The 16,901-nt window shown below is 36.5% G+C and overlaps 1 protein-coding gene across 4 annotated transcripts in view; it reads left to right on the top strand.

Moving 5' to 3' along the window:
• Window positions 1-16,901, top strand: part of FAT1 (FAT atypical cadherin 1) — a 98,743-nt gene that overhangs the window by 17,079 nt on the left and 64,763 nt on the right. The gene's annotated exons all lie outside the window — the stretch shown is intronic.

The raw sequence follows: 16,901 nt of genomic DNA, 5'->3' as shown, positions 1-16,901 counted from the left end.
TTCAGTGGTCTTGAGCCAAACTTGGGCCATTCTACAAGAAACAAATTGTTATGTTTAAAAAAAGCAAAAAACACCCCCTCCCCAAGATTTGTATACTTCAGCTGTGCCTGGATTGAGTAATAATTTGAGTGAAAAAACATTTGTTTAAAATTTCATGCAACTAAAATATATTTTCCACCTATTTGTTATGGTTTTAAAAATGAGGAATTTGGCACATAGATTTCCTTTTGCTAGACAGCACAAATAGCTGTAACAGCAGCTTACTAAGAATAACTTGTCTTTAAATCTTTTTTTAGAATTAAGGGAAGCTTGAAAGTTTTTTTCTTTTTCAGAAGCATAGAACCTGCTGAATACAATTTGTATCTGTTCAAGTAACTGATATTTAGATCCAGAGATGTGCTGTCAACTAGAGTGGGGACCCATCCTAATTTCTCTGCTATCCAAAAAGCAATCCAGAAAGCTTTTCCCTAAGAGATAACTGTGGGTGTGTATTGTATTGCTTTATTGCTGGAACCAGCTGCCTGGCGCCTGCATTTAGTCATGTCCATGTTCTGAAGCAATTGCCTGGTTATCCTGTAGTCGGGGCTACATTTTGCAGCTTTGCACTACTGTACTTAAGGTCTAATTGTGTTCATTCAGGCTAAGGTCTGTCAGTGAAGGTGACGCTGGTGTAATATGTATGATGATTCTCATACATTCAGGCCTTCTGATCATGAGTCAGATGTGCTAGACCTAAGCAGGGCATTTGACGCTAATGTTGAGTTTCAGTTTAGCAGAGATTAAGGAGAGCTTGGTTTGGACCAGGGTCACCAAGGTCCTATCTGTCCTGGAGCTAGCTGATAACCTCTCTTTTTTTTTCAGGCTTTGAAGGAAATTATGATTTGCATTTGTAACAGTGATAAATCATGAAGTGCTATTTGGTTGTTAATGCTGCTTTCAGAGTGTGTCTTTGGAAGAATCTGGATCAGTTTTAGACAAATGTATTCATGATGTGTTTTGCTTTGGCTGTGGGATCTTCCAAAGCAGTTTGGGAGTTTTCTTAAGTATCCTGCTGAGCAAAACATTACCTCAGAGTGACCAAACAGAGACTCTGAACAATTCCATCCTCCTCTTCTCCTGCTGAAAGTGAGGGATTGTTCTGCTGTGAAAGGTGTTGACTGGGTTACAATTTGGTTTGATGAAAGCAGAGCTGCCTAAGGGCTGCCTCTCTGTAGGAGATGAGCCTAGGCTGAGACACATGTGGTCTTAAAGATTACCTTATAAGCAGCAATCAGTTCAGGCAGCAGAGTACATATTAAGGGCCTATTAACTTGTTTAGGCTTCTCTTTGACTTGAAAAGCACTTGTGAGAGAGGAATAATAAAAAGGTAGGGTTGCCAAAAGCTGTGGAAGGTGCATCTTGCCGTATCACTGTTGGTACATCTGTTGAATTGGGGATTTATTTCCTACTAAGCATCTGCTTAGCTTTTGAAGTACATATTAAGGTCAAAAGTGAGGAGTTTGAAAATGATTACATAATGTTTATTCTTTTCTTTGAAGATTTTAAACTTTCATCATACAGCATTTGGACGTATTTAACAAAGGACAAACCTACATGAGTACTTGGCAAACTTCCACAATTTATAACATGCAGTAGTTGCAGCTTTAGATCTTGGATCTAAAAATATTTTCGGCCTTGCTGCATCTATAGTTTGTGGGTCCATTTTACAGTCTACATATAATTCTTGCTACATCTGTGACTTGATTGCATTAGTCATCTAAATGTGACCAAGGAGGAATTTAACTCAGCAGTCTCTGCGAGACTCAACAAAAATAAATAAAAATAAAAACCGCTAGCATTTCAGTGTTGTCAAAGAGGGAATTTTGGAAAAAGAATCTAGCAATAGACTGTGAGCTGTAATTTTCCTGTTCAGAATGCAGGTTTCCCCAAAGTCTGTTTTAATTATATTTCAAAGAGGTGCAGAAATAATTGTCAATTATTTGTGGACAAGGGTAAACTATATTCATACTCCTTGTAAAGAGCAGACTGCTGAGCTAGTGGATGCAAGTGTTCTTGACCTATCTACCAGTAGTAACACTATTTGAGCTCTCTCTGCTTAGAGTTGTATGTCACTGAGGCATCTCTGATAACAGAAATGCTGAATCTCTGGTAACAGAACTTTTTTGAATAATCTGCAATGACAAGGATTAGTTCCAGAATCTGCATGTATGGTAAACCAAGCTTTTGGGTACTTACACAAAAGGCTGTTTTTATTTTGCTGATATTAAAAGCCTGAAACCACCTCCATGCACAGTGCAAATAAAAATGTCCTGGAATTATGTATTTGTATAGAAATTTCTACAGAATTTAAGGATTAGAGGATTTTACATTTTGAGAATTTTTATATAATGTAGTATAGGTAACAGAACCTTCTGATTTTAGTGTAATACTAAATGTGCATGAATGTTACAGAAGTGCTGCAGTTGAATGGTTGAAAAATTGAAGAATTTATGACCAAAGTGCTAAAAATGAGTAGAGGCTTCACATGTGTTGCCTGTAGTCTTAATGGTATTTATGCACAGTGGGGGTTCTTGGTTGATCAGCTTGAAAGACTTGCAGTATAAAGAAGCTTATGATGGAATGTATGAATGGAGTTTTGTATGTGAATTTTTACACTAATTCTTTTACGCTAATAACAATCTCCTCAATTTCTCCAGTGCTACGAAGGTGGTGCATAGCTTTCTCAGTGGGAATACATCACCATTCTACAGATTTAGTTTTTCCTCCAAATCCTTTGCATGTAGATTTGCCATGACAGGGTATATCCTGTCTCTATGAAAATTAGAGATTGCTGTCTAACGATAAGGGCTTAATCTGCAACGAATCAGACATGTGGAAACTTCTGTCTATGGAATTTTCTGTTTGATCTGAGAGGAATGCCCTTGCTGTGCCCTTCCTGTAATGAAAGCAAGGTAGAGTGAATCAAAGCGATTCTAGATAAGACTGGAATGTGTTCATTGGTTATGCATCTATTATATTTGGTGTTACAATTCTGGTTATATGTATTTTACTGCTTCAGAGATTAGCAGCATAGTTCATATTTTTGCATATACCTTTTTTTCCTGTTTTAGTTGAAGAGGTGTAATTTAATTGATTAAATTCCTGAGCTAATTACTCAGCTTTGAGTCTGGAAAGTGTCACGAAGACAGACATTGTTAGCAAAATGTTGAATATCCTATGATAATACAGCAGGTTTATTGTTACTGTAAATAATGTTATCCTGTTCACTAAATCCTCTGTCTTAAAGATTTTTGTGTGTGTGTGTAACATTGTGAAGAATGGCTAACAGTTTCTCCCCCGATCCCTTCTACTCAAACAGTTAATGATTAACAAATGTACAGCTGCCTGTGCAAGGAATGTTAATTACTTTGGGTGGGGAAAAGAGGTGACTGCCTTTGCATAAGGAAGTCTGGTATCATAGTTCACTTTAAAGGTAGTTTTAAGGAGTGTTATAGTACCAATTTCAGCAGATTAGTCAGAAATGGAAAAATTACCTATGTCTCTCTTCAATATGTACTTCCACACCCATGCTACTAGTTAGTACAGGTAATATTTTTGAGTTGCTTGAATTTGTGGAGAATGTCTTAAAGTAAAAAGTGTATAAAAAGGTGTTATTTTTACATATAGGGAAGACACGGCTCAGAGGGGAAAAAATAAGAATATAAACAGTTCATAGTTCTCCCTAATTCGCGCCACTTCCAGTTAGCTTTCCAAAGGGAGGCTTGTGTCAAGTGAGAATAGAAGCCTAGAGGTGAGAAACTGTGCTGGCAAATATTAAAAAATACTATGGAATGAGCATTTCTCAGTTTCCCTTTTTGCTTGCTTAAAAAATATTTATACTAAATTGTGTCATTTTGGACTTACCTGTATCTGACCTGAGGATGGTAACAAAAAAAGTACTTAGAAGATCTAGTGAGTTGTCATGGAAGGATGCCTTCTTTAAAAATAATGTAAAAACAAAGAAAAGTACAGGTATCATTGTGTTAGTGTAAGATGAGTTATGAGGTTGTCATTGACTCAAGTCAATTTTGATGTGCACAGTTTAACAATAAGAGAATGATGATTACAATGAGAACAAGATCACTCCAAATTTAATCCACGTAATCTGCAGTAAATATTGACCTAGCATGTGATGATAGGAGCAAATAGAGTTAGAAATGTATGCCTGTAATTCCAAGGATGATTAAACATCCCTTTGAAATTTTGTTGCTCAGTCTAATTAAGCACAAGAAATGCTAGTATTTTTGAAAACTGTCTTGCACAAGCATGAACATTTGAGAAGGTTGCGTGATGCAACTCTACCTCTATTTTCTGCAAATTTTGTGGATTTCTTTTAGAAGGAACGTGATCTGTATCTATGTGGTATACCAGCTCCTTACAGTATTGGTGCTCTTTCCTTTACACTACATGTAAAGTGTAGAAAGAGCAGATCTTGTTTTTACTCTGTGGCAATTAAACTTGTTGTTTAGCCAGGAGTTATACATTCACATCATTCATTCTCTTTGGTGTTTTTACTAAAGGTGCAGAGTTATCTTCAGTGAAAAATGTTTTTGTGGGGAGTAACTAATGGAGATTTCCAGTAGAAATTCTAACAGAGATGCTTTGTGGTCTGTTCATCTAAATGCTTGTAGGTTCTATTATTAGGCAAAAAATACAAAACAAGTGAAACCCTAGAGTTTATTATTTTTCTAATAGTTAACATTCCTTGGCTTCTGATATCTTTAGTTAGTTTTCTTTCCTTCCAGATAATTTCAAATACAACTGTGCAGGCAGTTATCTATTATTTATGTGAAAGGGAAAAAAACATATAACAACAAAAAACAACCGCCAGGGAACTTGCAGATAGGTAAGCTTGACATCTGATAAGTCATTTCTAGTTTTCTCTAGGTGCATCTCTCCTTTTTAGATGTTAAATATTGATTGTTCTGTGTATTTGTAGTAATCTACTTAAATGTGGAGGATTTCTCATCTGCTTGTTATGATACTCATAACCAAAGAAAATGATTTTTTTTAAACCTCTTTTAATTTCTTTGTCTTTGTGACTTACCTGTCCTGAAGTTTGTATTTGTGTAAGAACAAACAATAGCTTCTTGTTTATTTTGATTCATGTGCAAAGGCAAATAATGTAAAATTTGTAGCAGAAGTACTGATTGGTGTGGAATCTCCCCTGGATACATGAATAAAAATAAAGTGAATAAATAAATGGATAATTTGAAGGTTCATAAAATGGAGTGTTTCAGAACAGGGACAAACGTCTTTTGATGTCGCTGGATCCTGGATGCTTTAATCTTATGACTTCATTGATTTGCTTTGTTCTCTTCATTCCATACCCACTGGTACTTCAGCTCCTTGTTGTACACACAAATCTGCTTGGGAACAGCATTTGTGTTGGCAGTTATTAAAGTGCTGTTGTGTATATAGCTACTTCGTGCAATAACATGAACAGCAGTAGCAACCCAGCTTGCAGTTTTTCACTGCATTCTACTTGCCTTTTCATATGTATCAGTATCCTTTCTTGCTCAGACCTGCTTGGGGAACTGTCATTGTTCTCCAACAGTTTCTGCTCCTGAAAATAGGCTGGAGACTGAAAGCTTGAAGCAAAATTGCAGTAGTCCAGCATAATTAATATAGCAAACATGCATGTGCTAAACTACCAGTTTTGCTATGAAGCAAAATGACTGATGTTGCTGTGAAGCACAGCTGTAATTGCTTCTTGCTGCACAATGGGACTGCTCTGTCAAGCTTGTTGGGCTTTCAAAAATGACTTTTATGGAAGTAATATGAGGTAGGCCGCAATTGTTCCAGCTGCAACCAAGAAAGGAAGCTGAGAAAAATGCTCATTATGCAGGAAAAAGATTCTTGGGATGCATGCAGCAATCTTCCTTACTTATGGCTGACATTAAACTTTGGGATTTATAGATAGAAAGTTAATATACTTATTGCAGAACTGTCCAGGTATTTTAATAGTTGGCAGAGGTGTAAACAACTCCATCTTTCTGAATCAACAAACCAGTTTCTGTACAATTAAACACATTGTTGTGGTGTGTAGTTGCCTTTCATGTGCGTCTCATTATTTTCGTTGTAGCCTCTTCTTCTGCCTAAGGGGGACCCAGGTTAATCTGTCAACTCCAGTTAGTCTTGAAATTCTTGAGGCCATTTGCAGAGGAATTTTCCCTTCAGAGGCTCCCCATTTCCCAGTAAAATTTATTGGAGTGGTAATACAGTTATTCGCGTTGTCAACAATTCCTTAGAACTAGGAAAGCTGTCGGTTAAGGTTTACTGAGTGAAGGTATAGTTCTTAAGTGCCTACTTAATCATTTATGTGTGAGTATATGTACAAATTCTAATAAACATACCCGCATAAATTCATCCTTTATGTTTCTTATATACTTGGAAGTATACACACACACTCAAAAAATTTGAACTTCTTTACTGCTCTGGGTAAACAGATACTAGGCCTGTTAAACATCTCTTCTGTTATTTCTGAGTTTCAGACAGCTTCTATCAAAGTTCTACAATTGCATGACCAAGAATTAAGAGTAGGATTTAAGATGAATAGTGTGGCTACTATTATTTCAAAGAATTTTTGCTTAAGTGTAGTTCTACAGTTGTCATAAAATTAAAGCAACTTTATTTCTTGGGAAACAAAAACCGATTGTCTAGCTGAAGGCAATACTGAGTAAAATAAAATTGGAGCTGTTTGACATTAGATTTCTGCAAACTTTGCTCACCCAGCAGAGTGAGATGATGCTTTTGTGTTTACTGAAAGCAGTGTTTGGCACAGAATCTGCTGGCAGTTTGTTCTGTTTTCACTAATATTCCATAAACCTGTTGTAATGCAGATGTAGCTTCCATAGTCATTTTTCTTTCAAATGTTAATAACAAAGATTGTTTTCAAGCTTACTTTCTCTTCAAAGAACCATAGCTTTTGTGTGGTTGTGTTACAGTAACTTTTCCAGTTGTCACAGAAGTTAACGTTTAATTCCCCTAGCTATACAGTGGCATGTTCCTCTACTGAGCCTCAGCAATATGGAACTTTACTCTGTGTAACAATTACAGTGCCTGTCCAAAACATACAAATGGTCTAGCTAAAAGAAATAAGCTGAAGCTATTTAAATAACCATAAATGAGGCTAACAATAGGCACTGTCTGCCATTGTCCCCAAAGTGTTTTTGAACTGGAAGTAATCAGTTGAGTTCTGAGGCAATCCCATCAGGGATCTTCTAATTGCAGAAATTCCCCCTCACCACCCTGTGACTTCCTGAAAGTTGAAAGTTCAGTCTTTGTGGACCTTAGTGTATTGTTACTCTTAGCCTGGAGTATGTATTACCAAATCATAATTTCTGCTCATAATCATTTATGTAGACAGTTTTAAGAACATGCTTTTAGAACTTTTTCTCCCCTTAATAACAGAGTAAGTATTGCTTTCAGTTCATCTGACTTGTTTTTGGACAAGTGCACTTAGAGCAATGTGGCAGGAACTGCAAGCCAGTATGTTTCTAGGTCTAATTATTTACAACTTTCTTTTGGACAATAATTTGTTCTAGTTTGCCTGCTTCACTGGGAAGTGCAAAACCTGTTTTCTTGATGTTTTAAAATACATTCTGTGTTTGCTGCAGAGCTTTAACTGTACATACCTTTTCTCCTACCTCTTTGTACTATCTTTAGGTGCTTGGTTAACTGATAGCTGCTTTTAGCTATTGGTCATTCTATATTTCTGTTTTCAAATATCTGTATCTATCTTGTTTGTAAGCTGCATGTGGTGGAAATCAGTTGTGACCCTTTTTCTCCCGTTAACACAATTCAAATTACTGCCATCTGTTCAGAGTGCTGAAGTGATGCATAAACTGCTCTGTCCTTTAAGTTTTATGTTAAGGCCTGGATTTGACCATATGCTGGAGTTGTCTGGATGCCAAGATTTTGTCCCAGAATAGTTTTTTACCATGTATACATTGATAATTTCTACGCATTTGTGAAGGTGAGTCTGCAAACTTTGACATGACACTGATGTTTGACTATCCCAAAAGATTGTCTCTGTTGTTGCATTAGTGTCATATGCAGAAATGGTTTTATTTTTAATACACTTGTCATGGAATTTGGGAGTTCTGGAAACTCATACTGGATTTTCTAAAGTTACTGTACTTGGTTATACCTTTTATTACATCTAGCTAGTTCAGTGGACTTAATTTGAGATGCAAACCAGTTCAGAATTCTGAAATCATAACTGATGATTTTGTGATAAAAAAATCATAACATTTACTGTGATTCAGGCTTTAATTCAATTTTTCTTTGTTCTGTTAATATCTCAAATCCATTATAATACTGATAATACTGCTTTCTGCATTTTACATTCTGTGTGCTTTTGAGGCCATATAAGATCTATGGGGATATTCTTTCCCTGTAACCTCTCTGAACTTGCAGTAATCGGTCCCTGGGAAGAGAGCAAGCATTGATGGACATGACTTGTTTGACGTTCTAGCAGCTCCACAGGGAAATGTCATCTACTAGCTAAAGAACTTGTGCAAATTCATTACAGTTACATCAGCTTGCTAATACTGCTAGTGAGAAGTTACTTGAAACTTTCTAAGCCATGATTTATGTTAGAAATGAGCCATTTGTCCTTGAAACAGTGAGTTGCTTTCCATTTAACAATGCTGTCTAAGCATGATTTTTTCAGCTGCTAGTACCCAAGACATAACATGAAATGAAAAGAGCTTTCCATTTCAAAGAGCTATAAATACAGAAAATTCATTCAGATTTCTGGGTCTGCCTTTATAAAAATGACAAAAGACTCGTGATTCTAGTATATTAATTTCAGCTTATTTTCAGTGGGTTTATTCCCTAGCAATTCCTGGGAGATATTTTTTTCAGAGTTCTCTGAAGCAAAAGTTATGTGCTTTAATTTGTCATTATCTGTCTTCAGTAGTTGTGAAGAATTACTAGTTATAAAGAAGAAAATATATATTTTTTTAAATATGGAGTGAGGCCTCTGTATGGAAACTTAATGGAAATGAGCATGTGATTCTGTGATTCTATGTAAAATATGGAGATGTAATAAGCTGTAAATACTAAAGTAATTCTAGTGATGATAGTTGCTAGTTGATAGTACTTAAGGACATTCAGGGTGCACGTGAAAACCCTAACTTTGTAGCCTGCAAACGTAGCCTGTTGCAAAATTTGTCAAAGTTTGTTGGCTTGGGGAGGTTGGCTTTTTGTTGTTTGTTTGTTTTTAAATTTCTATTGTAATGTAGAAAATATTGAAGTACAGCTAACCAAGGTACTTATGAAAGGTAACTTCCTAATATTTGATTAAAAAAAAAAAAAAATCAGGATGTAACTTAGGGTTCAGCTTTACTCAAGCAAAACAGAAAAATCTCTGAATTGTTGCAAAAAAAACAATGAAGCTATTTCAGACTAAATAGAGTTCTTAATAACGTGTTTTCATATTCCTCAGATATATTTGCAAACATGTAATTTGAATTCTTCATGAGTTATGCAAAATGCAATATTGAAGGCTTGTTGCTAGGTTACAGACTTGCTGTTTGCCTAATTAGATGCTCTTGGAGAAGAGAGGAGAGAAAGCAGTGAGCATTTCTCTCTTGTTCATGTGTGAGTCAAAGGCAAGCAGTAGCTGCTCAACCTTTCCCTTGGAGCTGCAACTGGGGATTATTTGTATTCTGAAACAATACAGTGTAGCCTGTTGTTTGACTCAGATGCACAGAATCTGATGTGTGAGGGGTTTGCATTGTCAGTGATAAGTTTTAAATTGCTCTGAAGTTCAAGAGTAAATTGTTTTTCTCTCAGTGGCTGTTTGTTGCTCTTCTGTCTAGACTTCCTGTTTTAAGTATGTGTGTGAAGCAGGTAAGAAGGGCCAGCATTTTTCCAGCTCTGTTTATTTATCAAAATATTTCTCCTAAAAGACAGAGGTTGTGTATCATTTTTAAAAGTTCACACTGCCAGGCGCAGGTCTTTAGTATTTCACGACTCAGAGTGCAGAGCCTCTCCTGGCATGCTGCCATGTTTATACAGCGGACAAGCTGACATTTCACTTCTGCAAAAGGAATCTCATTCTGTTCCTTCTAAAGAAGGAGATTGTTTCAAGTTCACAGGAGATGGAGATTTTGGTCTTTTCAACTGACATTTTAAGTGCTGACTAGTTCCTTGTCTTTGTGACAGGGCAAATGTGAAATCTTCAGTGCTTCAGGGCAGTTGGTTTATACAGTGTGAAGACCAATGTCTTATTGCGATGCCTTTGTTTGTTTTGTCTTTGTTAAGTCATTATTATTTTACTGATCAAATAATATTAAATTTTACTGGTGTTGGATGCTGTTTTATAAGAACTGTAGTCTGGGGCTCAGTTGTTCCTCAGAAACTGGTGTTTGGTAGAGGCCTTAGTTGCAGCAGACACAGGGAAAGTACAGGTTTGTTGTTGTTGTTTTTTACTTGGGAATTCAATATGTTCCCTATTTCAAAACTTCTTCCTTTGCAGAAAGCCCTGTGGTGCATAACACTGCTTGGCAGCATGTGTGGCTGCACTTGGCTACTTCTTCATGCTGTTTTTTATGTAGTGACTATAGTGATGGCCAGAGGTTATCTGGCCCATCATAAAAACAGAGAAATTGACTGGAAGACTTCTAAAATTGTTTTAAAAGTGGAAAGAATCTGAGGTATGTCACTGGTCATCATAACTACTACTAGAATCACAATGTATACTAAGTACTACAGACTGGTATAATTCGTTGTTTTTTTGGTTTTTTTTTTTTTGCTTTGCTTTTTTTCCCCATGTCCCCCAGGTCATTTGGTGAGAAACAGTGGAGGGGGAAAGAACAATGTATGTCATATACAGTATTGCACTTGCCAATTGTCCTTGTTTGACCTTGCCTCTAGAATTTACTCAGGGGGAAAAAGAGGACAAGAGTGTGAGTGTTTCTCTTTGAGTTGTGCACAAACTGCTGAGAAGCAAATAAGTACTGCATCATCTACTCCAGATGCTAGTGTTTTTTTGGGGTTTTTTCTTTGGCTAGTTGGTTGGGGTTTTTTTTACTTCTATCAGATCTGGTACAGTCTCTGAATTCATACAGTCTGATGTGATCTATTTCATTGTTTAAAGCAACTCAACAAAGTTTCATAGAAGTTAAAGCAGAAATTTGACCAGAAAACTTACAGACTCCTGGAAGATGGGATTCTTTGGACCCTTATCTAGATAAAAATTGATTTCATAAATACCAGTGACTTTCTGATTACAAAAAATAACCAGCCTCTACAGACATAGGAGAGATTCAGGTGGTGAACAGCAGTATGTGCTAAGCTGTTTATCATCCCCTCATTCTGTTTTTAATTGAAAAGATTGAATAGTGCTAGTTTCTCTTCCAGTGATTGATAGTTTGGTCAGACTTCAAGACAAAGTTGCAGGATGTATTGATGTGTATACAGGCTAGTATCACCAAGAAACAGTGTGTCTTTGGTTGGAACAAGCTGCATCTGCTCACGTGTAAGTCTTTAACCTGGATTGGTCTTTTACTGTTGTTCGTGTTTGATCAAAACCTGTGTTCGTGCAGTAGTCAAAATATTTCCTATTTAACCCGGAGATGGCTTTTAAAGCAGCTGAAGAAGCTTTTTTATTTGCCCAGCTTATTAGAATTCAGTTTAATTAAGTTTGTAATCAGATTTCAGGAATTGTGTTCCAGGCCAGGGATTTCTCTTAGTTTGTTTTAGCTGTCACTCCCAGGGCAAATTCAACTAAACTGCATTTTCATGCTTTGCTGAGAAATGATTGCAGGTTTTGATTTCCATTACAGAATCATTAATATTGTTAATGAGAGTTTTCATGGATAAGCACACTTAAGGAGGATCATCCCTTGGAATTGGGGCTATTACAGTTTGAGCATTTGTTAATTAGACAGAACTGGCTTATACAAGACTATCAGATTTGAGATGGATTTATATGTTTATTTTTAAGAGTGACTTTCGTTATTTTGATTTGGGTTATGGGATTAAAATTGGAAGTAGTGTTAGTTTCTGGAAAGACTGAGTTTAATGTTCCAGTTTTAGCCCAGTTGCCATATTCTTAACCCAGCCTGTTCCTCCTTACTATCTTCTGACCTGCTTGAATTCTATTGTATTCGTTTAGGACTTTCACCTTTTAATGAAATCAATAGAAAAACCTTGTTGCATCAAATAGTAATAATGTCTAGTCTAAAATTATAGATATATGATGAGTGTGAAGTCAACTCTGATGTCTTTTTGCAGATGACTGAGAAACATTTCATCAGAGCTCTTTTGTTCTTCCCTCTGGTGGTTAATGACTGATGAATAAAAATATTTTTATCCTAAGCACCTGAAAAGCTTAAAGACTGCATATCCAGACAAGTAAAAATGTTTTTGGAGTACTCATTTCATCATATTTTATGAACAATAATATTTACAGATCTTTGGGATTGCCGTGTATGTTGAAAGTTCTCTAGTGGTACTCTGTGGGAGATTGATGTACTCATCTTGCTACATAAAAAGCAAATGGTTTGTAAAAGTTAAAATTGCCAATTTGATTCAGCTTAGAGAATGGGAATTTTGCTGACTAAAGGTTTTTCTTTGAATGGGAGAAGAGTTAAAGAAAGATGCACTGAATTCATAATAGAAATACTTGTTCTGTATTCCCTAAGAGCGCTTTGTACCATTTGAAGAAAACAGTGAAAATTCTTAGAAGCCAGTGCATGCTGCTGAAATTGATGATACTGATTAACATCTTGCTGATACCTAATGGCTCTAGCTGAGTGCAAGGTTAAAACAAATGAACTCTTTCTTGGATTGATTGATTTGGATTGACTTTTTTGATGTTTGATTTCCCATCAGTTTCTTGTTTTCTGTCTTGAGAACCACTAGAGCTAAAAGCCAGTAACTTTGTGAAATGCATGAGTATCGGCTTTCATAATTTCATGCTGTAAAAACATGAAAAAATATAAAAACAGGCTGCTGTAAGTCAAAGCTTGCAAATGGAGTAAGTTGGTAGACCAATAATACTTTAAGGACTAGTTCTCAGTCTGTGCCTGGGCAGAAGTATCATTGTTACAATGGAAACAAAAGAATAGTCATCTTTGTTCTTATATTTGTTTAAAACGTATAGCACTCTTGAAGTTTGCATACATTTGTATTCATTGTTGTTGCATAGAAGTCAAAGATGAAACTGCGAGTGTTTCCATAGGCAAAACGATGAACAATTTAGTGTTAAACTTGCTGGAGCAGAAATTACTTCAGTCCAAGAAATGAGAAAAGGATGGTGTTTTGTAATGGCTGATGGGAGGTCAGCTTGTACATTAGTTAGAGGGGAGAAAATACGGGTTTCTGCTTTCTGTCAAAAGAACTGATGAAAGAGCTGAATTAATTCAAGTTTTGGTACTCAGTGACTGCCCCTACTTCATAAAACCTCTGCCCAGGTTTGTGCACTGTGTCAGTATCCTGCTCCGTTTTGTTGCTGAGTGGCAGCAACATGAAGAGAGCTGAGTCATTGATAGTCATCCCATCCCTGTCTGCTCTGGGAGCTGTGAGTAATGAGGGAGAACTTGGTGCAGGGAGCTTCACCACTCCTCAGCTGGTGAGCACAGAGTGGAAACTTTTGCTCACTATCTTGTCTTTTTTGATGTGGCTTTTGTACTGGAGGAATGTTATCTTGAGTCTTCATTCATAATATACTCAAAACAGTCCCCTAACTGTGCATAATGTCAGGTAAATTTTCCAACTTGCATACACAGCTGTCCAGTACATCTGTTTTAAACTGTAAGTGGGATGATTATTATTAGTACTTTTTTCTTAAAGTAGACTTCATCTCTAGGAAAAGTTTGTTCAGGAATTAATCTATTATTAAGCATTAAATGTGAACAGATATGTGGGCATTTTTTGCATATCTGAATGCTCATGAGATATTTTCTCTAGGTGTTTTATGTTGCAGTTTGGGATTGTAAGCAACAGAGCATGCAGAAAATTGTTAGTCTACAGTTCTGTATCTGTTAAGTGAGATACATGATAAAAATGGTAAAGTAATTTTAGTGAAAAACATTTCATTTTGTTTCTACTCGTGCAGAGTATGGGTGGCCCTGTAGGAAACGAAAATTTTTGAAAATAAGAGCCTCCCCTATTGGGAAAAACATCTGTGTTATATGATTAATTTGGTGGTCTGGTGATAAGACAGATAAAAGACTTTCATTGGGCATTTCTGAAGAAGTCAGTGTAAAATCTACATCAATAACACCAGACATGCATGTTTAATTTGAAATGAGAAATGAAGTGATAAATAAAGCTGGCCATGTTTACTCTGTTGTACATCACTGCCTTTGCTTCCCTATAATGTTTTTACGTATTTCTTCTTGAAATACCTGTTTTGGTGTTGTACTCTTTATTTTTCTTCCCATTTACCCTTTTTGAGTATGAACACACTTGGGAAGTGACAATTCACAAAGGGAAAATTTTGTTTTTTTTGTTTTGTATTGTTGTTGTTTTGGGGGGGTGGGGAGTAACCACTGTCAGTCTTTATAGAGGCCCATCCCCGATGATAATGGGCAGCAGCACCCTAGCCTGTCTTACTACCCCCTCTGGGAGGGAGGAGGCAGGGTGTCAGCAGTGTCAACAGTAGGGTTTCTTTTTTTCACTGAGGTAGGCTAGGATAACTAAAGTAGTAGAAACTGCAGTTGCCAGTTAAGATAGGAGGAGAGCTCCATTACGATGAGAGTCTCCCTTTCTGTTTCTTTAAAATCAGGGAAGGCTATCTTAAAATGAATCTGCCACTTCTGATGTAGATAGTGTTAGGAATGCAGGACAGGTGTAAAATGATAATGGTTGCTCAGTGCAGCACATAATCATGCCCACTGTGTTCTGCACAGATCACAAGCAACACAGCAGCATTAATGGGATCCCTGCTAAGAGAGAATTACAACAGCCAGTCTAGTGTTTGGTAGGGCATGAAGGTTCTACAAAATGTTCTGGGGCATGCAGGGAATCTACCTAGATGGAAGTTGAAGTGCTTTTGTGCCATATCAAGCATTAGGCTTACAGGTGAGGACAGAATAATTCACGTGTTCTTTTACTCTTAGGTGAGTCGTCTGGCTGAACCAGAGACTTGCAAAAGGTGCTGTGAGTGAGAATCCTGGTAATAGGGTGTTCAATGCTGCATCTCCTTTGAGAGAATAGATTTATGGCGTCCTATTTAAATTTATTTTTTACTTTAACATGTGGAACTGTGTAAGTAGCCTCAGCACAAACCTAGTGGCTTTAGAGGATTTATTTTTTTATAACAAGACTGCCACAAAAAAAAAATTCTGAGACTGGAACAGTAAAATGTAAGTGTCCTTAGAATGAACAACTTGGTTTGTTTTCTGATGGTGTTTGTCTGCAAAGGAGGAAGTTATAAGGCCATCAGTATGCTTTCAAGAAAGCTGTTATAGACTGTGCGTTATGTTTGTGTATTTTCAAATCGCTGTTACCTGCCCCTCCTTTTTATCCCAGTTCTGGTCTGAGACTGTATAAAACCAATTTCCACACTGACACCTGGTGGTAGTTCTAAAATTTTGCATTGCTGTAAATGCTATACCTGGCTGTACTGCAGGTTTAGGTATTAGGTGCTATGTACTACAGCCCTCCTGAAGTCTTACTGGCAGCTTAAAACATAGCATTATTACCATCAAACCTTTATGCAGCTTCCCACAGAGCAAGGAAATAACAAGCAAAGGAGTGATTCCTCAATATTGGCCTCATTTTGCTGAGCTTAAATATTGCATTCAGGAAAGGGTGTCCTTGGTGCATTAGGGAAATTATAGTTAATTTCTTTCCTGAAAAATTGTAAAAACATAGTGGCATAGTTTATTGAGGTCCTGTTTTACTGTCTGTGTGTATGTTGCAGAGAGTAAATTAGCTCAGACAAGGGCCACATCACACATAGTCACATCTTATGAGTATATCTAGAGTCCTGGAGTCATGGTGATACTTTGGATCATCTGGGCGTTGCTACTAATTTGGTCTACTGTGTGTCAATATAATAAATAAATTAGCTCCATGACAGAGCTTTTCAAGATAAACACAGCAAATGGTTGCAAGGTATTACTCTGCCCATATCCTGTTATATAGCAGGTTCATTAACTTCCATTTAGAAAATATCTTAGATAGGATGATATGTAAGAGCAGCTGAATCAAGAAAAGGAAAATGCAAATTTCTATGGTGTCATGGCTGTATGAATGCATTTGATATTAACCCTCTGTCAAATTCATGCCATGTCATGACTTTTCTTTTTAAATATAATACATACTGTGAGCATACTTTGTGGAGTAAGTTGCTTGTAAAAATAGGTCTGAGTTTCCTTAACAGTGGATGAAAACTTGCGTCCCTCATGATTTATTTAGTTCTGGTTCAGACTAACTCCAGTGTGAGGTTTGTGAATTCTCTAGTTGTTCCTTAAATAATAGTTTATTTTATGGATGTGAAATTAAGCTAAGTGTTGCTTTTTGCTGCCAAAGTAATGGCAGACAGTGGTTGGTCTTAATGATATGAAAGTTTGTTTCAGATCTAACTTTTCTGTGAGATTTCGGTGTGGACATAAATAGATATGCATATTATAAAAATTCAGTTAAGTAATTCATTCGGTTGTGTAGATAAGAATGTTTTACATTTAAGTTGCTGCTCATTAATATGGATAATGGTAAACAGTTCAAGAGTTTGGCATTCAAATCAGATAGTTTAATATGGTATAAAATTCACTATAATCAGTGATGAATAAAGAGGGTTATTCAAGTCCCAAAAGATGGCAAATTATTCATTATATTGTGTCTTCTAGGCAAAATAGCTTTTTTGAATGGTGTTAATTGATCTGATAAATCTCAGA

The sequence above is a fragment of the Cyrtonyx montezumae genome, unplaced genomic scaffold (genome assembly GCF_038088225.1).
Source record: "Cyrtonyx montezumae isolate F1298 unplaced genomic scaffold, pur_monq_1.0 scaffold_2, whole genome shotgun sequence".
Taxonomy (NCBI): Eukaryota; Metazoa; Chordata; class Aves; order Galliformes; family Odontophoridae; genus Cyrtonyx; species Cyrtonyx montezumae.
Note: the sequence above shows the minus strand (reverse complement) of the source record. Positions and strands in the feature narration are given on the sequence as shown.